At 40.5% G+C, this 25,380-nt stretch overlaps 1 protein-coding gene across 1 annotated transcript in view; it reads left to right on the top strand.

Moving 5' to 3' along the window:
* MYRIP (myosin VIIA and Rab interacting protein) overlaps positions 1-25,380 on the top strand; it is a gene marked incomplete at both ends in the record, with an annotated part of 220,956 nt that overhangs the window by 100,851 nt on the left and 94,725 nt on the right. The gene's annotated exons all lie outside the window — the stretch shown is intronic.

Consider the following 25,380-nt stretch of genomic DNA (forward strand, 5'->3'; position numbering starts at 1 on the left):
CAGCAAAGGGGCCGTTCCCTGGCGGGTGGTGGGGTTGGTCCTTGTCTGCATTGCAGGCCAGGTTCCAAAAGCAGCCTTAGCTGCGGTGGTGTGGTACTGACCAAGGTGTTTTTACTCAGACAAGAAGGATGAATGAAATAGCCCCATTCCTCATAGCTTAATTTTGAACATTGTTGACTAAAACAGAGCAGCAAATGTGACAGAGATGGCTGTTTATTCTTCGTCTTCCCCTTTGGTGGGGAACACAGGACGAAGACAGCTGAGTGCCTTTCCAATGCTGAATGATATTCCTGTGGTCACCAAAGACTCATTGCTCCCACTTGTTTCCCATCAACACCCACTTGAAATTTAAGCTTTCACATAGTGTCTGTGAATGAAGTGTGTGCCCTTTGACACAGGGCCTTAAAATCATCGGCATCTCAGATAGTTGACGCCGTGTTTCCAAATGCCAGTCTTGGAATCCAAAGGAGATTGCATTCTCCAGGGCACCTGCTCCTTCTCTGTCTTTTACCTTGGAAGACCTCCACGCACCCTCTTTCCTCCAGTGAGGAGGCAGAAAAACAACAGGAGTATCTTTTCCAGCAACACAAAGAGCTGTGGAGCCAGTGCTTGTTTCTACTTTAGTCATTCGACCGTTTCATGTTACACCTCTGTCTTCTACTTCTCCTCAGTTCACCCATATGGGCCGCAGAACAGGCAGCCAGGTTTGTGGATGCTGATGAACTGCACTTAAAATAATTTTTGCTGACTCCACAAAAAAAGTCTCAGAAGAATTTAATTTCAGAAGAAAAATCTGTAGCTGTGTTATAGAAATGCTGTTTCTGACCCTTGAAGTCAGTGCTTTTCCCACAATCCTGTGGAGCCCTCAAAGTCACCCACCTGTAACTCAGTTATAAACATCTTCTTTATTTATAAGACCTGAGACACAGCTTGAGTTATTTTTCAGTCAGTAAATTAACTAACACTGCTGCTAACCATGTTATGATCTGGTTTATTGATTGGACTGTGTGACTTAAAAATCCCTGTAGGGGAAGCAGGGGCTGGCATTCCTCAGGGGCTGCTGCGGTGTTTTGGTTTGGTGGGGGCTTTTTTTGGTTTTAACTATCAGTCAGTATTTTTTTCTGAGAAAAACACAGGGGGGAAACACCACGGTCTGTTGTGAGTTCCCGCCACTTTCTCAGTGACTTATCCCTCAGATGGAGCATGGACTGTGCTCTCCTGCCCCTTCCCAGCTCCTCTTCTTACGTCTTTTATTTTTTGCCTTTAATAAGATAGCACAAGTAGTGGAGGTGGTTCTCTGTTTAGCTGCCGCTTGTCTGTGCATCTTACTGCACAATAGATAGTGAGCTAGAAATATCTCGGAGAGGACTGCATTTTCAGGTTGTTCTTATTTTTTTTTCTCCCCCTTCCTATATGTTTTTTTCTTGTTTCTACAAGAGTTCATGTTGTAATTCTCTGCTGTGCAGAAAGAGCTTAGGCGAACTGGAGAAGTACAAACACATATAGTTCAGCCTCCCTATAATGATCTGTCTGTGCTCTTCAGCTCTGCTCTAGAGCAGTGCTCAAATAATCCTGAGTTTTATTTCTAGTATGTATTTAGAATATGTCAACTAGTTGTCTGATGTCAGAAGCAGTTTCTTGCTGTTCAAAAGACTATAAAGTGTTCTCAGCATAATCTTTTTTTAGGATAGCTCAACTTATTAAAGCTTGAGACTCTAATTAGGGGAATTACTTGGAAGATACTTTTTGTTTATCTGCACATGTGAAAGTTCTGAAAAGTTCCTGTGTGATGCGGGAATCAGAATTAATGACTTGGGGATGGCTAAAATTTTTTGGAAAGCAATACATTGTATAAATACCACTTGGGTTCAGATTTAAAACCTTTCTAGGAGCTGTACCCATTCCTTTAGACTATCTTATTTCCCATTATCTTCCTCCAAAAGAGTGGCGTCAACTTTTGCAGGTTGTAGTCTCCTGGTAGATTCCTGCATCGAGGTGACCTTGATACTGAAGAAAATCTGACCTGTTGAGTTAGTCTCTCAAGGCATGACCCTAGTGGAGATACTTGTTCTGTGGAAGTTGGTTTTCATCTTCCAAGGCAGAGACCTACATTAGCATTTAGCAAAGAGCAAATACACAGGTCAGCATTTGAAACATAGAACAATTGTAGAAAATTGGGCCCCAAAGTTAGTTTCTGCTTCTTCCAAAAGCAGAAAACTCTTCAATAAGCCAGTGAAAATCTTGGTGTTTGAACTTCTTTAAAGCACATCTCCTGTTACAATGCATCCTTAAAAGTTACAAGATTTAACTTAGTATAGAATCAGTGCTCAGAAATGTCTCTACAGCAATGTCTATATAGATCTTGGAGAACCTTCCTTCGCTTTTGCAATTTTCCAGATTTCACACACATTCTCCTAATGCATTTTGGTTTAGATTTATGTCTGGATGTTGTTATTAATGTTCTAGGCTTTCTTTCCCTCTCATGTATGTATTTTCTTAATTTCTAAGTGTGTTATGATAGAATTGTATATTATTAATTTCAAATTTTCAATTTGTGAATAGTGCATTTTGAGTTCTTCCAAAGCTTTGTACAATGTCTCCTTGTTAGACAACCATAAGACAATGTGTTTAGGCAGCTTGCTGAGGTCTGTACCTCTGAAGTCGTCTTGACTAAGTACATTCCAGGCACAGTTTCTTTTCCCTCTGGATTACCAATTCTGGTGCCAGACAGGGGGGGTTCTTTGCTCATTTATTAGAAACGAGGCATGCTTCCCATTTGTCTGAGACCATTTTCTTTTCTGACACCCAAGGAGCCATATCCCAGAATACCCTGGGAGTGATACTCTGCTTTCCAGTTTAACACTTGTATTAAAAAAAAAAAATAAAATCAATGTAAGCTATTAAAATGCATGTTTTTGCAGACTTTCTAAACCAATCATGTTTTACTTCTAGATTGTAGGAGGGGTATATACAGATTCATCCAGAATAAGGCACACAAACATCTGGCTGTCCATCTCAGCTTTTCATGACTATCGTGCACGAATCCCCCCACGTTCTTGGTTCCCTTCCTCTGGTCTTACCATCTGCACATCAGAAGGTCTGTGTCTCTGGTGTGAGTGGGAGCGTGGACACCTAATTCTTTCGTGTCTTCACATCCATCTGCTGCGTGATTCTGTCACTTTTTCTTAAAACCCTCACTCAGATGATGAGAGTTCATCATCTAGTGGCATCTTGCTTAGCTCCCTTGAGCCAGGCTGTGAGTAAGGGGGCATCACCTGGTCTGCAGGAGGTCATTATTCTGCTTCGTAAGAGATACTTTCTGTTGATGGTCCTTTGCCAATAACAGTTATTAAGAGACGGAGACCCAGGCACTGCTCCTCTTCTCCTTAATGGTGTTAACTAATGAAAAACACAGCCATGCTGCACACACTCAGACTTTGGGCAAAGTACTCTTCCGAGTGGCTCAAAATGGGGCGCCAGAATTGTCACACTAGTTGTTTGCAGCACAGATTTATTGGAATGTTTAAGAGAACTGCCCTTTTGGTTTTTTTCATGCTCCCAATTTGACTGCTGCTTTAAAAAATAGAAAGCAAGAGAATATCGTTTATGGTCATAGACTCTCAATCCAGAGTTATTTTTTAATGTTCTTTACCTTTTCTTTTGGGTTTATTGTGGTGCCCAGTTGAAAGGTAGGGTTCTAACTAGACTGTAACAATTTGCATCTGTAGCATATGTAATTTTCTTACTGGAACTTGAAAATTAATTAGAATTAGATTAGTTAGATATGGATTAGATTTTTTTAAATGTACATTACTATGAGACTTGAGGAAAATTTCTTGAAGTATAGTCTACCTGCAGTGTCCAGTACATTTGCCTCTGACTAATGTGTATTGGGATTAATACTAATGTAAAATGGAGCAATGCTTCTGATAACATGAAAATTGCAACAGAAAATAAAAATCTAGTCTCAGTGGGCAGACAGAATACCCTTCAAATAGACTGGAGCTTTGCAAGCCCCAGGAACAGTCCTAAGTAAAATCTTTGTATTTCAGATGGTTTTGTTTGGAGCGCCCATTCACTGTAGTGTGCTTTAATGTCGGCAGAATGGATCATATTTTTGTGAAAACATGGTAAAGTTGATGGTAGCTGTGATTTTAGCCTGGCGTAAAGGATACATCCCTTCTGCTTAGCTGATACAAGTTTTAGTGTAAAACTCTTTACAGTCCCTACAGGGGGAAAAAAAAACCAGCAAAATTTGGCAAAACCTTGGGATGGTACTTGAGAAAATGAAGTACTCCTAGTTAATAACTGAACCTTGTATTTGTTGATGCATTCAGCTGTAACAAAACAGTTGGTTTCGGGACTTAGTTGTGGAAAGCTAATGAAGGTATATTGCTGCTTAGCAATCTTGTTTTGCTTTCAAGCAGGCTAAACCATCTGGCAAAAGGAGGCAGAAACATCTTTTAGATAGTCTGCCTCAACCACAGCTTGGAGCTTTGTGTATACCTTTGGGAGAGCTGCGTCGTTCCGCTGTCTGAGGTCCTCGTCTGACATTAGAGAGAACTTCTACAGAACTTGGAAGCTGTGACTTTGTCATGTAAATGCCAGGAAGTGTGTTTTTCCTTCTGAGATAGAATTGGATAGGAATATTTTACTTGGTGTGTGGCATAGCAGAAAAGATAAGGTTTTAGCTCTGCCGTGTGCTTGTTGTCTTCACTGGACCAGTATGGGTCTTGTTCTGCTTTTTTAAAAGTCCTCTGAATGATCCCATTCATATTGTACTTGAGGTTTACTAATTTTAAGTAAATAGCAGTGAAAATTGTTTTCCTCAGCTGTATGTACTTCTGGAAATTGATGCAATTCCTTCCAAAAATGCCTGCTGCTCTATCCCAATTTCCTTCCTCCTCCTTATTCCACCGTTATCTCTCTGTTTTGTATCCTGCCTCTTGATCTCCATCTCCTTACCATGCTTAAGCAGCACAGTGGATCACAGACACCATATCCTTTTGCTTACAGTACCCGTGAAGAGCAAGGGCAATAGCTTGGATTTTGCACAAGAGCCAGGAACAGTCTTCGGTTTATTCAGTCATTCCCTAGCTGGAGGAGGAGAGAGAGAAATGTGCAAACTGGTTGCTTTGGCAGGTTTTTTGCTATCCTGATCTGTCTTAATTATTTCTGAAGTATGCGCTGTGAAGAATTTCAATTCTGCTAGACAGAATAAAGCTGTACTTGCATAACACGCAGCAGACTGCAATGCCGCACTCGGCTTTAAGAAAAGTATCTAAAAATGGAGTTGAAGAGGAGAGTGGGAAAGAGAGGTCTATTAAAACGGCTAAATACAAGTGCTAATTAGGCGATCTTTTCTAGCTTTAAGTAGCCTCGGAAGTGAGCGTGTGGCTGAGTGCCTGGAGGACTAATCTGTTTTTTAGGAGCTCTCGATTCCAGTTTTGGCTGTTCACCTGATTGTCAAGTGACCTTGGGGAAGTTTCCATGTCTCAGGTTTCCCCATGTGCAGAGTGGATTTAATGATGCTGAGCTCTTGGAGGTCAGCGGTTGAAAAGTTAAATGCTATGGCTATAAAGTGCTAAGTATTATTAATGTACTGTTATTATAGAAGCTTTGCTGAAGTCAGCATGGTTAAAACCTTTGCTTCATGTGTTGCGGTAGCAGAGAAAAGTAAGTGCTTGGATTTTGTAGGGGATGAATGAGGATACAATATCACAACTTTATTTTCAGTGTTAATAATGAAATATTTGCCTGTGTTGGGCCCTGCCTACCTTTGGCAGATCATAGTAGAAGAAGCCACCAAATATTTTCCCTAGTAGGAATAAATATTATGTAAACAGTATGCAAAAATATTGGGACTGCTGAACCGGGAAGAGGGGAATATGAAAGGATGTAACACAATTTTTCCACATAATAAGCAGCATACAAATTATAGGTTGGACTTATTTAGCCTTTCAGTTTTGCAAAAGCTGAGGGACTTTCAGCAAAAGCATCATATTGAAAGCTAATAAGAAATACACAGGATTCATCAAGTATGAGCACTTAAGTGGCAAGTGAGACCATCATCACCTCTTACAGCAGCTGAAATACAAAATCTTAAGTATCAAGCAGAGTTTAGGGAAGAATTTCCCTTGCACCAATGCTGTAACTGGGACTTCACGGGCTCTGCACCCTGTCGCTGACTACTGTTGCAGGAGCAGAGCTGGAGGGCTGTGGGCCATGAGAGCCCCTACGTCGGGTTGGTGGCAGTCAGGAGAGATGTAGGGTTCGTGGTGGTCAAACAGGGGAGAGCAGAAGATGGCAATATCTAATTAGAGGGCTCAGATTTGCCAATATGTGAAGTAATAAAGGATTGCAAGCCAAGATTTTCCTCCAAGTTATGTCATACCAAAAACCAGCCTGTCATCCTGACTCCTGAGTGGCTGGCTTGTAGAGAGAGCGAGGCTTGTACCTCTCTTCGTTTTTCAGTATAATGTCAAATTTATGCGTCCCTTATTAATACAGTGATTCTGCCTATAGCAAGTCCACTCCAATTAATTCTTGGTATCAGTAGTATTGCGATTCTTATTTTTCAAATGTGTCAGATGTTTACTCTGCTGTCTTTTTTTCCTGGAGAAGAAAGTGATTTTTTCCTTTCATACTGCCTTGCCAATGATTTGATGTTTTCACATGCTTGCAAGTTGAGAAAGTTGTTCCTGCACCTATACAGTCTAGGTAGGGTGATTGTGGGGACTGAGGCAAAAGAAGGGTTAAGTGTGGTAGAACTAATAGGGAGGAATGAGCAGCTGCAGCACTGTTTTGGCAGACCATGTTGTGTGAAGCTACTCCCTAGGTAAGGAGGTGCTGCTCACAGGGAAGAGAGATTCCCTTTTCGGTGGGAACATGATCTTTTAGAGCACGCGATGGTATAAACACGTAAAGTAGAAAAATTTGGACTGGGTTTCTAAAATCCTCTTGGCATAATGTTTGGGAAATGTTTTTCAAAACATGTTAATCTGAAAAAGCTGTTAAACTTTTTTTTTTTTTTTATTTTAAACAACATTGAATTAGTACCCATGAAAGTCCCCTTGGAAAAAAAAAAATGAAATTTTAAAACTAAGTCTACTGATTTTTATTTTGAATAGAAAAAACTTGTGTAAGCAGAGTTGCTCACAACTTCTCATCTAGATCAGATGTCTGATTTTTTGGTCGTCAGAGTATCTTTGTATATCATTCCATCAGAATTTCTTTTTCTGGTCTCAATTCAGCAGAGTTGCTATTTAATATTTTTTTAAGAGGGAAAATCACATTTCACTTGTTAAGTCTTATTGTGCCCTATTACTTTTTTTCCCCATCATAAAATGCATGTAATAAAGCAAAAAGTTATGCTGGGGTTACACTCTTAAGGTAGCCTTTAAGCGGAGCAGATTGCACTTTCACGTAGACGTACCATTGAACATTTTTAAATTATCGATAGTGAAAGATTACGAATTGGCTTGATATACGTTTGTTTCAGCATTTGCTGAGTCTTCAGCTTTTCTCCTGCTGTATTTGTGCAACCATCATGCTTTGATGAAGTACAGAAATCCAGTCACTTGCTCCAGCTGATGCTGACATTGCTGCCTCCAAGAATGAAGTCAGCTTTTGGCCTGTACTCTGCCAGTCTCCTGAAGGGACATGCCATGTGCACGCTCTTTGCTTTTTCCAATTGGGAAGTCTGACCTTGAGGGTGCTGGGTTCCTAATGTTTGGGGGAGGGGGGGAGCAGCTGTGAATTTGAGGAACTGGGCATCAAGAGAGGAGGTTCGTGCAGTGAAAGAAGAGTCTTTTCCCACCTAAGTACCACATAGGTTTAGCTCTCATACACTCCTCACAAGGAGAGAAGACTATTTATACCTGTATTGTATGCCCCTCTGTCTCTGTCATTATAAGCTATATATAAAGAGTATTTCCGCAGTCCACAAGTATTTCAGACCTTTTTGCTAAATCGTATTATTTTTATCCCACTTCCTATGGATGAAAGACCCTCTGTGCCACCTCAGTCCTCTTTTCCTCCAAAAGATTTATCCTGTTAACTGTGAACAGCTGCCCAATTATGTGTGGGTACCCTTAGAAGCATTATAAATGCTGTGGTTAGCACAGTGGTTTTTTTTCTTGGTGATAAAATTGGAAATCCTCCAGACTTGTAGCCACTAGCTGTGAATGGCAATAACAAATGTGTCTTTCCTCTAGCTAATGCACTTAGCAATCAGGAATAGTACCCTCTTAAAAGGTTCTTGCGCTACCAAAGAAGTTAAAGTGAGAATTTAATTTGTCGGTTTTAAAAAGCTTAACCAGATCAATAAATAAGTCCCTCTATGCTCTTATTCTTCAGACCCATCTCTCACATGAAATAGATAGTGAAGCACTTGCTGCTTTGTATCTTCAATAACAATCTATGAGATTGTACATTTACATATTTCATCAGGCAGTAACTCGTCCCTCTTCTGTGACTTGGGGGAAAAGGAAGGGAGAAAAAGCCATTGCCCTGTCTTTCTGCCAAAGACAAGGTTTTCAAAATTTGTGTGCAGAATTAAGTATATGGCTTTCTTTTATTGTTTTGTAGTAGCATATTGTTTCTACACCTAGGTCTTTGTGAAGTCTTACTCCAGATAAGCACTGCTGGAGTCTGGCTAGAGAGCTAATTACATACACTTCTTGTATCTTCCACCCCCTCATCTTTCAAAATATGACCCTACACTTGTAGATCATGAAATAAGTGGTAATGCCTCCCAGAGTTACCTGTACTGGAAGTGTTTCATGTGCTTTCCTATCCTACGTCACACCTGCATCTTTTGCTATAGCTGTCCGGGCAAACATCTTGTTCGTTTTAGCTCAGGAGCTAATAGACAACTCTTTTATTTATTACGTATCCACAAATAAGATCATGTTAACGTAAGGGGAAAACCACGTGTGACCTAAAGCTGTCTTTGAGTTTACATCTCCATTGATTTCAGGTTGTTGTATCTTTTTTTTTTTTTGCAGAAACAGCTTTAGAAATGAAGTTCTAATTTTGACATAGTGCCTAAATAAAAGCTGCCTAAAAACAAAACACTTTTGATTGCAGAAGCTGTGAACTGTTTGAAAGTGCTGTTTGATGATAGCAAAAGAAAGCTTCCTGTTCATTTTCAGATTAGTAGTGGATTTATAGCGTGCTTGGGAATTACTCTGATAAAATGTTTTCATGCAAAAGCTGCTGTGGTAAAAATGGAAATTCTTTACAAGCCCATACTTGCTTTGACTGGAAACGATGAGGCCCAACATAGAAATTCTGAAAAGGAGCCTGTGAAAGATCACAGTTCAGTTGCCTGAGAAACATGGGAGCTGAAGTTGCAACCTTTCCTCAGAATCATACCAAATATGTCTTTTGTTTTCTCCAACCTCCCCCCCCCCCCCAAATAATTCAAACTCCTGTTTGTTTCTAGGAATGACCATGGTATGGTTTTACGGTTTGACTTTTGTCTCTCGATTGTTGGGTGCCAACAGGGAGTTCCTAATGCTTTTCTGAAGTGGTTCTGTTGGTCCCGTTGTTCAGGGGCTGTTCTGTGACCAAGTGGTCTTGCTGCTTCGGCTGAACACTTTCACTTTGGGGAAGCAATCTTTGTAAGGTAATGAGGTGGCCTTTGCTGCTGGATCTGTAATACTGCCTGCCCTGATCGTTTTGATTTGAAATTTAATATGCTGTAAAGCTTGTTGTTGTAATTCAGTGAGTGATGTCTCTTGGGAATATGTGGGAGTCAGATGTCCATATGGGTTCTTTTAGGTTTCATCTCTGTTTCTATCCATTGTTGTAAAGACTGAGGGGTACTTCTCCAGGCCCCAGCTTGAGAGAGCCTTCCTTCTCTTTTTCATGAAGCTCCCAGGAAATAATTAGTGGTGAATGAAAGACTTTGTTCATTTAAGAAATACTCTCTTCTGGCATCTGTCACACTCTGAGGTTGTATGTGAGGTTAACAGGGTAATGAAGACATGACAGTTCGCATTGTCTTCAATTTGCTGATGACAGATTTGCTTTGTATTCATGTTTTTTTTCCTGGCTGGTCAATATAGTGGCTTGTAGAGTAGTGCCCGGCGTACGGAAACTTGAATGAATGCTTCTGTGATAGAGGACATCAGTGTAGCAGGATGGTAGAAATTCCATTAGTAGTCACAGCTGTAATTTTCTCTCACTGATGTGTTTGCAGGGCTCCGTAACCAAGGGGACTTCTTAGGTTCTCTGTGTCTCAGGTAGTTGCAATTGTCAAAAGCACTTTCGGTCTCTGGCAAGATAAGTGGTGAATTAATAGCTATTAGGGGCAAGGAAGAAATATGTCTTGTTTTCCCAATTGTGCAAATTCAGCAGTAGCCAGGCCTCTGTCTGTGATGGCAGTGCGTATTTCTGATCAAAAATACTCTTGGAAATTCTCCTGAAGGGTGGGGAAAAACTGTAGAGTACTGTACTGTGAAGAAGTACCCACTGCGAAGTACATTTTGAATGCCTGTCTCCTGTGCTTCGGAAATCCTGAGCCGTTCGCTTTTGGGAGGAAGTAATTCTGTTATATGTTTAAAAACAAACATTGCTACTGGTGCCTTTGAGCCTTAGGCTCCGTGACCTATGTCAAAATGCCTTCATATCTTTTGCTTCTAGGATCAAAGGGCTATTGGATGTAAGGGAATTTGAGGTTAATATTTTAGAATGTGTCTCTTTGAATGCTGCTCCCTGGAACTGTTTCTCCGAGTATAGAAACTAGACCACTCACACAGAAAACATACTTCACAAGTGTCTCTGTTATTCCTAAACATAATGTGGCAATAGGGGCTAATTCTTCTGATCAGGGAAATTATGATTCAAGGTTGAATATTCTTGGGAAACAACAGCTTTCGAAGCAATATTACATAGAGTTTAGGTAGTGAGGGTTGGTTATGAGATCTGCGAAAGCATAGTTCTCTGAGTCTATTCTGTGCAGTACATTTAAATACCCTATTTTTCACTCTCCAAGTTTTCCACTTGCTGCCAAAGAAGGTGGTTCTGGCAAGAGAAACAGCAACAAAATAGAGTGAAAGGAGATTGACAGGAAAAGTAGAAAGAGGAGGGTGGGGGGAATAGCACGATTATAGTTTGAAAAATCAGTCATGTAACGTGTCATCCTAATTCCCAGTTGGCAATTAAACAGCACATATCTGCATAAATGATTAGCAACACCGGAGGGTAACGTTAAGGATCTTGCACAACACTTCCAGTATATAATTTGCAAATTGTTTGACAGATACCTGCCTCACGCGTGCCATACGCTACCATATTCCAGTGCTTAATATAATTAGTCCTAGCAAAACCAGACCTCCAGCTCCACAGTTAGCTGGCTATGACTTTACAATATGCCTGTTGCATTGATAGATTAAAAAAAAAACAAAACAAACAAACAAAAAAAACCCAACACAAATAAATAGGACAGTCAGCCAGAAAAATCGCACGATTTATTCTTCCTCATGTGGTGGGGTGCTGTGCCAGCCCACCTGGTCCCAGGGGCCATAGTAGCTGGGGCTCCCCCAGGGCAGTGGACATCCCTCTGGTGATAACGGAAGTCCGTGCTGAAACATAGCGAGTGATGGACGGCAGGTTGTACAGGGCTGGTAAGGGCAGTGCTCCTGGAAGCTGATCCAGCTTGAAAGCTCTTAGCAGGTGTGGGACACAGCTAGGCTTGCATATACTCCTGCTCGTTGGGATGGTCTCTGGCAGCAAGGTCACCGAATAATTCAGGCTGGAATGGACCCCTGGAGGTCTCCAGCCTGGTCACCTTCTCCAAGCAGAACCAGGAGGAGCAGGTTACTCAGGGCTTTTCCAGTTGGGTTTTGAAGGCCTTCAAGGATGCAAATCCCACAGTCTGTCAGAGCCCCTGTCCCAGCCTTTGACCACCTTTGTAGTGAAAAAGTGTTCCCATGTATCTAATCAGGATTTCCCATGTCCTCGTTTGTGTCCCCAGTCTCTTGTTGCTCCCTGGGCACCTCTGAGGAGAGTCTTGTGCTTCCTTCCCTAAATCCTCCCAGGAGGTGGTTGTGGGCAGCAGTTTGACCCCTGGAGCCTTCCCCTGGCCACACAGTCTGCAATTTAGGTGACTGTAGATAGCTAAACGTTGAATACTCAAATGTTTTCCATGTTTTTTCTTTGCAAATAAGAGCCTGAGAAAAAATGCAGAGGTAAATCCCAAACCGTGTGCTTGGGTGAGCTCACTGTAGTGATACCACTTTTGTGAGACTTGTCTTCAGTGACAGTTCGCTTTTAATAGTGGAATTAATGGATGCCAAATAAACTTCTCAGGTAATCAGTGTGGACCAGCTACAGTAACAGCATCCCCACATCTGGATGTGAAAAAGTTAAGGAAGGAGTCTCAGGACAGAAATCCTCTTTGATCTGTGAGAGCCGGGAGTCCAGCCCTGCAGGCTCTTTTGAGTGCTTTATTTAAATCTGCTGACTTTCCAAGGGATACTGAGCATCGTGCTAAATGAGCATTGTATGTCAGCTCTTGAAGGCTTGCGCAGAGTTTGGCAGTGTCCATCCCCTAGATGCAGTTGCTCAGATGCACCAGTTACTGATATTAGAGAGTCATGTGAGGAAATTACTGCCTCAAAATTCTGAAAGTCAGGGCTTAGCTCCCAGCTTTCCTTCAGATCATCTCCGTCCAAGGGCAGCTGTGTTAAACTTTGCATACCCCAGTTCCTTTTTGGTGAAATATAATGGACAACGGTGGCAATTCCTTTATGTTTAAGCGTATAGCTTCTCAGGGAAAGGACCACTGCTAATTTCTGCTCAAATCTCAGGTACAGTAGAGCTAATAGGTGCTACCGGAATGCAAATACAGATCAGCACCACTGCTGAACTCTCTCACTTCATGTCAGGTGCCTTCCAATATGCGGTTTAGCCTTTACATGGACTTTAACCCTTGTCACACAAAGATTTTGCTTCTCACAGTTCAAATATACTGCTCCAGTTTTTAAAAGGCACGTTAAAAAGTTGCTGCCCCAGCATTACTTAAGCTGAAAAGTGTTAGTTGTCAGAACTACTTTTTGAAATAGAAGGTGAATGTACACAGTCTGATTGACAAAGCCAGGCAATGGCTTCTGAATTGTGCTGAATCTCCTGAGCTGTCTGATACTTCCACACTTTTCATTTAGGTTATAAAGGCATCATCGTGGCTTCCAAAATTATTTGGACACTTTCGTTTTGCTGGATGATTGCTGATGCTGATTCTGTGCATTTCAAATGTCTTTGGATCGTTCATGAAGGGTAGAAGAATTTCAAATCAAAGCATAGCTTTAGTGTATATTTAAAGGTAGAAAATTAATACATGGATTCTGCTACAGAGGAAAAGAAGGTTTCCTTCTTTTTCCTTCATGTCTCTCCATGTCTTATATAACAGGTATATATGAGGGCTTGTAGGTAGGTTTTTTTATAGTATATGGAGGGAGTAAATTTTTTTGTTACTCTGTAGGTGACAGAATTTATTAGGTGAGGAAGTAGGAGGCAGACCTGGATTTTGCTTCCTACTCGTAATTTGCTCACCATCTGGTGTTGAGAAGGTCAACCTGCCGTTCCCTTTTTTTGCTCCGTTATGAGAGAGAAATAATCCATACTTTGATAAAGTGTGTTCATGTGGCACTTGTATTACTATTTTTTTTTTCACTTAAGGTCGTACAGACCTGGAATACCTGAATAAAAACCATGGCTGTGACAGGCTCCATATGGGAAATCAGGGTTTTGGAAGGCTCCCAGCTCTGATAATCTTACTGTGTCTTAATAAAGAACCACAGATAGGTCATCCAGGTAACTAGGTGAAACATTTTAAAGCTTTTCTCCTTTTGAATCCTCTGTAAGGATCAGTCCAGAGCCTCGTGTCATCTATCAGAAGTAGGGTATCACCGGTCTACTTTTCTCTGTTAGCCTTACTGTGTGTCCATGCGTGCTCTGCAGCCCGCCTCTTCTTGGCCAGAATAGGAGTTTGAAGGAGGCCTTTCCGAGGGAGAAGAGCATAAATTACTCTGTTTTGCTGGACGATGGGGTAACCCCACGGGTAGGTCCACAGTCAGAAAGGCGTCAGGATGACTCAGAATTTGCTTCCCTGTGTGCTATAACACGGGGCAGTGGCAGGGGGGTGGTGACACTGAGCTGGGGTTTCTTCCATCAGATTAAAAACCAAAAAACCACAACTGTAGACTTTTAAAAGTTGATCACTGCTGCTGTTACTGCAGTGATGTGTTTTTTCTATGGTCAAGGCAGTGAAACTGAACTTGACACCTGTGGGAAAAGCAGCCTTTCCTGTTCAAATGATTGTCAAGTGAAATCTGAGGAGAGCTCTCTGGCAAATTCTCTTAGTTGATAACATAGCAGATGGGAAATCTTGATCAGGAAAAAAACCCCAAAACAAAAATAAAGCATTGCGTTTAGTGAAGGGAAACACCTCCTCCGTAGTAGCTGGTTTTAGGTACTAGATTTCATGGGTTTAATAATTTTTTTAATAGTGAGGCAAAAATCTAAAAATGGTGCTTCTCCTAGTTAACACATAGATTAGGATTATCATACATCCTCATTAACAGACTGGTCAAGATTTGTGTCTGAGACTAGCTGATTTGGTTGAACTCAGACACCTGATATAATAAACTCTAAAAGTTCTCTTCCACTGAGAGTTTTTACAAGTAACCTGGGCCATTGTGATGGGATTTCTTAAACCATTGCAAATCCTGTTCATGGAATTAGCTATGGGTGTCCTAATACAAACAGCAGCACCTCCTGTCCTTTCTCTGGCAACTAGCAGATGAAGTTTGCAAAGAAGATCCATCTGGGGCACCAGGGTCATGAATAAGAGCTTAATGTAAGTGAGAATTGGGATTCTGTAAGTCATTTCCTTTTAGCAGCGATTGTGGAAATATAGTGAGCTAACTAACGTATATCCTGAGTGTTTTGTGCTGTATGTTACAACTTTCATTGTTATAACCTATGGAAGGTAAAATCAGCATGTAGCAAACTGAATGATGCCCTTCATTTTTAAGATTTGGATCATTCTGCAGAGGTACTCTGCGTGCTGAGGAAAATTGTTATTTAAGTAGTATAGGTGGCACCTCGCAAATTCCGTTATTTATGTTTTGCAAGAAAAAAATACCAATATCTGGTGGGAAAGAATTAGCTTCTTAAGAGAATGCTCTTAACTGGGACTCTGGATTTGTTAGAATTTCCTCAGTCGTGGGAAGTTTCTGTTAAATCAAGCTGGAAAGCGTAACTGCCTGTCCTGGTTTGAGGTAAAACAGAACCAATTTTGTTCAGTAACTTCCCTTCTTAGCTGGGCCTCTTCTAACAACTGAAATTAACTATGTATTGTGCAGACAGTGTTCACTCTCTGAGTGATAAGACCTGTGTTTCTAGCTGATGCCCAGGCATGGCATGCAGAGAGGCTCTTGCTTATACTTATTGCTATAACAGCCAAGGCCAACCAACTTTGGCAGATGGGATGGAATACCCTGTTGGTCAGTTTTGGGTCACCTGTCCTGTCCGCTCCTCCCCGCAGGTGGGACCCCACAATGCTTTTCCGCTTCCAACCCTCCAAAGGGGCAAATAACAAAGTTGGTTGGCCTTGGGGGTTATAGCAATAAGCATAAGCAAGAGCCTCTCTGCATCCCATGCCTGGGCATCAGCTAGAAACATTGGTCTTATCACTCTGAGAGAGTGAACACTGTCGGCACGATATGCACTTAATTTCAGTAGTTAGAAGAGACCCAGCTAAGAAGGGAAGTTACCGAACAAAATTGGTTCTGTTTTACCTCAAACCAGGACGCTGCCCTGCTGTGCTTTTGTGAAGGTTTTCTCTAGCTAAAAATGTCTTTTCCCTGTGGTAGCGAAGATTCTGGCAAATCTAAAGAGAGTTGGGGTGGGGAACCAGGTGCTAAATAGCTTTATTGCTTCTCTGTGATGTGGCTTTTCCTAATCCCATCACAACAGCAACATATTGGTTGCTTGGCTTTTTTCCCTATTTGACATGTAAGACAAGCGGAAAATCCTCCCCTTTCCTCGTGTAAAATGAGTAGCTTTCGCTGGTGCACCCTCTTCCTAAATGGAGTAAAATGTTCTGTGGTACCAAAACCCGCGTAGCAAATCTTCAGAGCCTCTGCGCTGGCAGAGGGCTGTTTGCAGTGCAGAAAGGCTTCCTCCTTTCAGACGCCCATCTCGCAGGTCTGCTCTGCTTTTAGTTCCTGCTGAATAATTGTCTCCAGATGCTTGCACAGATTCATCTCTGATCTGAACGTTGCCCTCAGAATAAGTGTAGCAGTTACTGCCTCTGAGAGTCTGCAGAAAGTAAAATGATTCTGCCGTTATCCTTACTGTTGGGATTTATTAAGACTGCTGCTTATATGCCTAATAATTAAAAACCTGCAGTGTCATGGGATATTGCCGTGGGTCTAAAATAAATTAATTCAAGCTGACATCAAGATATAAATGAGCTTTGTTTTTTCCTGTGACAGGGAGCTATACCATCCTGCACTTTTTTTTTTCCCTTTTAAAACAAATTGCTAAGTTAGTCTGTGTGGGTTTGCAATAGAAAAATATTTTTTTCCAAGAGATAAGAAGCTCCTCCCATGAGGCTGAGTTGCCTAGCTTTCTACTATTACAACATTAACACAGTTTTCGGTTATTTTCTTCCACTTTTTCCTGTTGCCGTAAGTTTACGTTGAAAGATTACAAAATACTTAATGCCTTTTAACTGGTTTAGACAAAGCCTCTGTGAGAAGTCCTTTCAGGTTCTGTGTTTCATTTGACGCCAAGAATTTAGCTGTGTGTAAAAGCACCATGTCCAAATGGCTTTTCTGTGTATTTTCAACCTGTTTGGCCTCGTTACAAGAAGGACACAAGAAACTCTAATTTGGAATATTTAAAAATCCATGGCGGTGCTGTTAGAGGGAGGAAAAACCACCCTGAAATCAAATCTGCCTTTCAGAGTCAGCATGCGTATGTCTAATGGGATCACGTGGTCCTGGTTTAGCTTGTGTAAATAAATATTCACTAACATCATCTGTGAAATGTTACTTGATGTTATTATGCCAGTACTGTTTGTGCTTCTGTAATTGAAGTTAAAATGAATTTAATATTTGAAGCAGAGCTTCGCAAGAGCAATACTTCACAAGAAGGGATAGTTCATATTACTCCTAGGATTAACAAATATATTTAGGGAGTTGAAGTAAATAGTCTGAAAATTTTATTAGTATCTTGATTAATTTTAATTTAATCTAATTTCAAATTCAGTTCTGTCCATAATACAGCATAATGACAGAACAGGGCAGACTGTTCAGTCTTCCCGTTTCACTAAATCACTGAAAACTTTTTATATATTTGGAGAATTTACTGTTAGGTCATGATTTTTCTGCCATTCTTTATCATTGAAAGTTTCTTTCTCAGCAGGTAATTAAAACATAATGTTTCACTCTCACAAGCTCTTAAAATCCCTTTGCTGTCTCAAAATGACTTCCACATACACTTACATGCAGTAGGAGAGGCTTCTTTTAAAATACGCATTACTCACTGATCTCTTAAATGGGCTAAATATAAGCCCTTTCTGGAGAAGACAGTGACTTTAAACTATGCCTGCTGTATTCAGTATCGGCGTATTCATGATGCATTCCCAAATGAACCACAACTTTTGCTGTGTCACAATACAGTATGAGTGGGAATGAAAAATGTTCTTTAAAAATCTTTCAAAGCTAACCTGGGATTGTGAACCTTGTAGAATTACAGGCTATGATTGTTACCGCTTTTAGCTGCTTGAGTAATTCTGCCTTGCAGTTACGTACCTTAATGTAACTGCATCTGTTTGAGGTGTAAGTTGAGCTTTTAATTTGCTGGGTTTGGGATAGCTGGCACAAATTCACAATTATTTCTTTTTACATGAGTTTACTGTTGCAGACTCTCGACTGCAATGCTAGATTGAAAAAAGCTTAAAAACTAAAACCAAGTGTTGAAATTGTAACGTGAAAAAAAATCCTACATTTTTGGAGACGATTTCAGCAGTTCATTTCCCAGTAAAAATACTAGGAATTCTGGTTTGCAAATAGTAGTCCGGGTACCGAGAAAACTAAAGGCAAATGAACAAGCAAGTAACTGTATGCCAAGAAAAACGTAACATGTACTCTCCGGAGTGAGTGCTTTCTTTATGCTTTTGCGCTTGCACTGGATACCTGCTATTTAAAACTTGAGCCATTTTCCTCGAGACCTTCCATTTCTCTTTGGTGTCAAACATTTCCATGGTAACATTTCACTTTTCTGTTTTCCCTTTTGCTAGCTTTACCTTGAAATAGAAGAGTTGGTTATTGTTGAGAAAAGATGCAGTTCAGGTTGATCATAGTGGTCTTGGATATTTTGACCAACATGTTTTATCGCTAATGCAGTAGATTTATTCTTTGCATCAGTAGTGGTCTGGTTGTCTTTTTTGCTTTTGGGTTTCTTAAAAATATCTTTAATATTCTGTAGAAGCTTGAGGGGTACAAAAAAACCCACTAGGATTGGTTAAAGGCAAACTAATGCTTTAAGTATCTCAGTGATACACCAAGATATTTAAAGCACATTTAACCTGCAGTAGTGGGCACGTGAAATGAGTCTATCGCAATGATTAAGAAGACTAGGAAGGGATAACTCAGACATGTGCAGTATACATTTTTTTCAGTCTGTGATTTCTCACTGGTTTGTCGGCAGCACATCTGCCTTACTGGGGTCCCACTGCAGAAGTGCAAAAAAGGACTATCTAGAGGCTGAAGCGCTTGCTTCATTTGTTTCAGAAGCTGGGAGCAATGTGGTCAATAAACCAAAAATTGCCCTGGAGACACAGCTTACATTCCTGCACAGGAGCCGCGGCTTCTGTATTCCTTCTGCAAAGAGAAAAACAAAACAAAACAAAACAAACCCAGTCTTCCCCCTGTGCTACTAGACTGAGACCTGCGTGCTTCTTTGGCGAGGTCAGCACGTTTCAGCAACCCTTGCAGGTCTTTGGCGCTCGGGGCAAGAGGAGTAGCAGGTGGTTACCCTTTGGGAGGCAGCGTGAGATGAAAACGGGATGCTTTGACAGTTTGTTTCTCGGAGATCCGTCGACAGCGGATGACTCAGGCTCCGCTCCTGCCTTTGCAGAAGCGTGTGCTTTAGTGCGCAAATTTTTTTATAGAGTGTGTTAGCAAAGTCACACCGCTCTGCTGAGCCTCTGTAAACTTCACTATGGTTCTCAAAATCACATGCTTTTGCCCAATTTTATGTCTTTTCACGGAGACATAAACTTTCCTGTGTCTGTGTCAGAAGCTGTCCTCCACTGCGTTCATGAGTAAAGGGTAAACCCTTTGAGTAAACCCCGAAGTAAAGCATCTCAAAGTAAAGATCACAAGATAAATGTTTTTAAATACGTGAAAAGCGTGTTGTTCTTTAGCCTCGTCCTTAGAAACTGCAGAACAACTTTGGTATTTTTTTCAAAATGTTTAACGTAAAGCAAATCCCCAGCACAACACACTTAGTTCAAAGGAGTTTGAGTTTATCAAAGTCATGAACAACAGATAAAAATGCATCACGTAATCTTAAGAGTATCAGTAAATTGTAAACCAGTTACGGTATACTTCAATCCTTACCTGCCCGGCTCCTGACAACCATGTAATTAGCTAACTTAATAGGAACACACTTTCTGCCACTGATTAGTATTTTCATTTCTTACTGTGTGATCAGAGGTGATGATAATAAATTGTTTTCTGACCATTGTACCCCTTTTGTGCTTAGAAGCTAATTTCATTACAGGGTATGCTTATCTTTCCCTACGCTTAACTATTTGGTTTCAGCAAGGGAGCCACCATGTAAGGGTGCGGCCGTGTTACTTTCTACTGTAATTCTGCCAGTTTTTGCAATGCGATTTCATTTGCTGAAAAAGCATTAAGACACCGGCAGGTGCTGGGAAACGGCAGGAAGCAAGAGCCTTGTTTCCGTTACGAGCACCTTTTTTTCCCTGGTTTCCGTTCACGTAGTGGGGACCGGGGATTTACGCAGGGTTGTCAGATGTGCTCTATGAAAACACCCGTGTTTCTCATCTGTAAAGGAATGCGTCAAAATACATTATCAGCCACGGTAGGGCCTTAATACTGATGGACTTGCTGCAGAAATACTGCGCGATGTGCAGTAGCAAATTGTGGTGCTGGTTTCCTTCAGGTCTGCAGGGTGGCTTGCTTCCTTCCTCCCAGCCCCCTGTGGAAGTTTCCTTTACAGCCTGAAAATCAAGTTATAACCTTAATTAACACAGAGCTGGGAGTTGTTCCAGCATGGATTATTTGACAATGTGAGGGTGGCTTCTCTTGTCATCGCAAGCCAGGCTGAACTCGGGATCCTTTTACTGCTCCTGATGATCAATTAAGTGTTAGCCGTGAAAGGGAAAATTTAGTAGTGGGAGAGATTGCCTTTTCTGACTTTAAAGGTGACATTGCAAACAGTGGACCGTATTGAAGTTTTAATTAAAAGTATTGCCAACTCCTCTTTAAATTTTACTGTCTAGGTTATCAGTTCTAATCATCTTTTTCTAAGGAAGTTTAATCAAAGAGGACAAGATCGATACTACCCTAATGTGGAAATATATTAACATGATTTTTTTTTCGTGTTTATAGTACCGTTATACAATAATTAAAAAAAAATAAATACTTTTGTGTGTGTGTATATATATGACATGTAGTTTTAAAAAAAGTGATTGCATACACATTCCAAAACCCTTTTCATAAATTATGGGAGCTAACAGGGAAGCTTCACGTCAGCATTACTTAATGAAACATGTCCTGCATAAATGCATATTTATACTATTTCCAGGATGGGGGGAGTGATTTTGATGTAATATATGTACAACATATAAGCATTTTAAATAATGATGAGACATGATGTCTGAGCTGTACTTCTTCAACTTGCAAGTTTGTTGAATATTTTGGAGCCATTGGATTTAATAATGTAATTGCAAAGAAGGCCTGCAGTTTTAGAGATAGGTAAAGAAAAACCTTTAATTCGGTTTCTCAAAGACGTCTTTAAATATCGCACCTAGGAAAACAAGTGATTTTCCGAAGTGCCTTGCATTGTTCTACCAGAACACACACAGATGGGAACCACAACAGTGTCAAAACCTGTTTTAAGTTGTTACACCATTCCTTTACGTCTGATACTTCTCTTGGGAGAGGAAACCTCAGTGAAGGTAACCTATTTTTTTTAAATACCGATTGCTAAAATCTGCAGGTTATTGGGGGAAAGAAAAACTTCACTTGAATGATCTGTAAACCATGAATATTTCTCCGCCATATTTTTTTCCTTCACCCTCTTTCCCTTTGATTACTCTGATCCTAATGACAAGTTAGAAAGTTGCCTTTCTGTTCTGAGTTTACAAGTGAGATGGTTCTTTATCTTACTTAGGACAAGTTATCTTATGTAAGAGCCTTTTGTTTGCATGAGCAAGTTTCCTATGAAAGGTTTTACAGTCTGCTGTCCTCAAGGGTGTTGCACTTAATTTTATTGGAATCATACAACACAACGGCTATGGGTAGTTCTTACACAGGACTTTCTGTAGAGGAAAGTATGAAAATTTACAGCTTCTTGCATGTGTTCTCTTATTCTAGTAGAAGAATATACACTTGTGATCATCTTTTTAATAATTTCCTATGATACTGGGCAAAACAGTTCACCTACAGGTAGACTGGAGTATACTGAGCTATATATTAAAAACCTGTTGGAAGAAATCTTAATCCAAATTTCTCCTATCTTGCTGTCAGATTGGGTTTGGGCCTTGAGTAACTGAGTTTTTGTTTTGCTGGAAACTACTATTTCTATGGAGTGCTGCATAACTGGAGATCCTGAAGAAGTATATTTTCATGTAAGCAAGTATGCCCGTTCTTGTGCTAACTCTTCCAGTAAACCAGCCACAGCAGTCTGCCTTGTAGTGTCAGAGAACCAAAATTTAGGTTGTTTTGTTGTTTTTTTTTTGTGGTAAGTCTCTTACTTGCCTTATTTGATTGCACAGCAGTATTGATTTGCAAGTAGGACATTTTCATGATTTGAACTGTACTGAACTAAAAATCCATGTGCGCCTTAAGTTATGTGGTGGACTTTAGAGCATACAGAAGGGAAACCATAACTTCAGTTTTCTTACTTTACTGCTGATCTGTGGTATGAACTTAAGCTGTTTTGGAAATCCTCGGTTTTTTAAACTTTGCCACCTCACTAGGATTTTTTTCATTTTTTGCTCCATGGAATTACACTACATAAATTTCCCGAGCTTGCTTTTTTTTAACTCGGGTTCGACAATGTTGCGTTCTGACATATTGCTGTGCTGTAAGGAATACAACAGGAAGCCGGGGTTGCCATAGCCACGGCTTTTAGTGTCTGACTGTTGAATCTTAAGACCAATTCCTATACCAAGACTGTCATTATAATAAATAAGTCAATATTTTAGCTTTTCAAATGCATTATTTTTAAATATAGTCAGCTTCTTTGGAAAAGAAAAATAACCAACTAACAAACAAACGAAACCCTTCAGGTGGTGGTGGGGGGAATCTTCTTTCTGTTACTGTCAAACAAAGTTCGGGTATGAATCTTGGGGATTTGCTTGTAGATGTTGGTCTTAAATAGATAATGTCCAAGCAAGAAATGAGAAGTCATAACTGTTTCGGTTATTCTATTACTGCAGTAATAGGAAGTCCCACATCCATTCTCCAGTCTCCCCATCTTAACTCTCGAACCCCAGAAACTGCTCTTGCAGAACTGTCTTTCGGAAGTACAGGGGTTCTAAGTAATTTGATAAGTACTGCTTTTAAGTTAGGAGAGCTAATTTCTCTAAAATGTTATCAAGTCCTCTGCACGTTTAGGAATTTTAATGTCTTTAATTTTAAAAAGTACAGTCAAGCATAGCTGCAGAACTTGTATTCGAAAGTATTGAGTATAGAGTGGGTAGCTACACACAGAGGAAACTTATTTTTTCCTATAAAGTGAATCTTTTTAATCCTCTTACTGATTTAAATGAGAAGAGGATTGTCATGAAAGAAGTTGCAACTAGTGATACTTATTCTATTATTATTTTCTGATAGCACCCATGAACTAATATGTATTACCCAAATATACGGAAAGATGCAGTTCTTCAAAATAAAGAACAGCCTATGCATACAATTGTGTAAAACCTTTATCTGTATCTCATTTCATTTAAGGAATAATAGTCAATTGTTTGCATATTTGTGTTGTATAATTGAACTTCTGACATTATACCGTGGCTTCCTGTATTATTGTAAAGGACTTCATTCCCAGATAGTGTTGAAAATGTGGATATGTGGAATTATGAAACTGCTTCTACCTTCAAATACTTCTTGTAGTTGGATATCCTAGAAGTAGATAGAGAGAAATTCATATTACAGACATTATAGAATTACTCGTTTCTCAATCAAGTCAGTCTAGGAGTAGTGAAATTTTTACTACCTTAGAAGAACAGTTTCCTTACCCTTTTTTCCCAAGAGAGGAGCAAGTACTAAGTATCTTTGTTTAACAGTGTGTTGAAACCTGTCAGCTTATTGCTTAAGAAAGTTACAATGCTTCTAACATTGATAAACAAAGTAGTTAAGATATTTTCCTTCCTTCACTTAAAGTATGGCATTCTGCATTTCACTTGCTGAATGTGAGTCTCTAACTTCCCTGTGTTAATAGTAGATTGCAATATCTTTATAAATTCCTTTGTTTCACTCTCGTTTCACCAATCTCACTGGCTTTTGTGCCAGACATGATTGCATCTGTTAAAGTAGTATTCTCTGCTTTCTACAACAAAGTCATGGTTACATACTTGCCTTCTTAATTTTACTTAATTTCTGCATTTTGACTTTTAGTGGGAAAGAGGTGAATGAGTGCAGTTCACATGCCAAAAGGTTAGAAGTCGTGGAATATGGACAGCAGTTGTCAAAAGGACACAAGATACAAAGGTGAATTAGCACTGCTTATTAAGGAACTAATTACTTGTCACACTTAAGTCTTAAGACTAGCATTAAATTCCTTAATTTGATGTGATCTGCTGGTGGCAGAAGGAGAGAAAGCATGCTAAGAAACTGTGGTCACATATTTGCATACACCTGCACTGACTGTAGTTTGGTCATTGCAAGCAAACTGTGCTGTCTCTGTACTGAAGCACCGGCAAATCACAGAATCATTGAGATTGGAGGCAACCTGTTGGATCATCTTGTCCAACTCCGTTGCTCAAGCAGAGTCAGCTAGAACAGGTTTTCCAGGAGCATATCCAGTCAAGATTTTAATATATCCAAGGATGGAGTCTCCATAATCTCTCTGGGCAACCTGTTTCACCACCCTCAAGGTGGAAAAAAGTGTTTTCCTGGGATTAGGTAGAATTCTGTGTGTTTTCATTTGTGTCCTTTGTCTCTTGTCCTGTCACTGGGCATTACTGAGAAGAGTCTGGTTCCTTCTTTTTCATTCCTTCCCATCAATGTTTATACACGTTCATAAGATATACCCACCCCGCCCCCCCCCAAGTCTTCTTTTCTCCGGTATAGACAGTTGCAGCTCTCCCAGCCTCTCCTCATCTCCTCATCTTCCATAGATGCTCCAGTCCCTTACTAGTCTTTGTGACCTTGCCCTTGAATTGATCCAGTAAGTCCATATCTTTCTTCTATTGGGGAGCCCAGTACTGGACACAGCAGTCCAGATATGTCTGCATCAGTTCTGAGGAGAGACATCACCTTCCTTGACCTGCTGGTGATGCTCTTCCTAATGCAGCCCAGGATGCTGTTTGTGCTTTGCCTTTTTGTGCAACAAGAGTGCGTTGCATGCTCATAGTCAGCTTTTTTTCCACCAGATTCCCAAGGTCCTTCTTAGCAAAGCTGCATTCCAGCCAGCCAACTGTCAACTGTACTGGTGGTTGGGGTTATTTCTCCCTAGGTGCAGGACTCTGTATTTCACCTTGTTGGACTTCATGAGGTTCATCTCCGCACAGTTCTCCAGCCTGTTGAAGACCCTCTGAACGGCAGCACATCAGTCTGATATATCTGCCACTCATCACAGTTTTGCATCATCTGCAGATTTACTGAGGGTGCACTCCATCCCCTTGTTCAGGTCATCAATGAGATGTTGAACAGTAATGGCCGCAGTATTGACCCCTGGGGTACACCACTAGTGACTTGCCTCCAACTGGACTTTGTGCCACTGATCCACACCCCTTTGGACCGAGCTGTTCAGCCAGTTTTTAATCTACCTCACGGTTCACTTAACTAACCCATGCTTTGTTAGCTTGACTATGATGGTCTCATGGGAGACAGCATCAAAACTTTACTGAAGTTAAGATACAGAACACCTGCTGATCTCCGC

The sequence above is a fragment of the Vanellus vanellus genome, assembly GCF_965231255.1.
Source record: "Vanellus vanellus genome assembly, chromosome: 2".
Lineage (NCBI taxonomy): Eukaryota > Metazoa > Chordata > Aves > Charadriiformes > Charadriidae > Vanellus > Vanellus vanellus.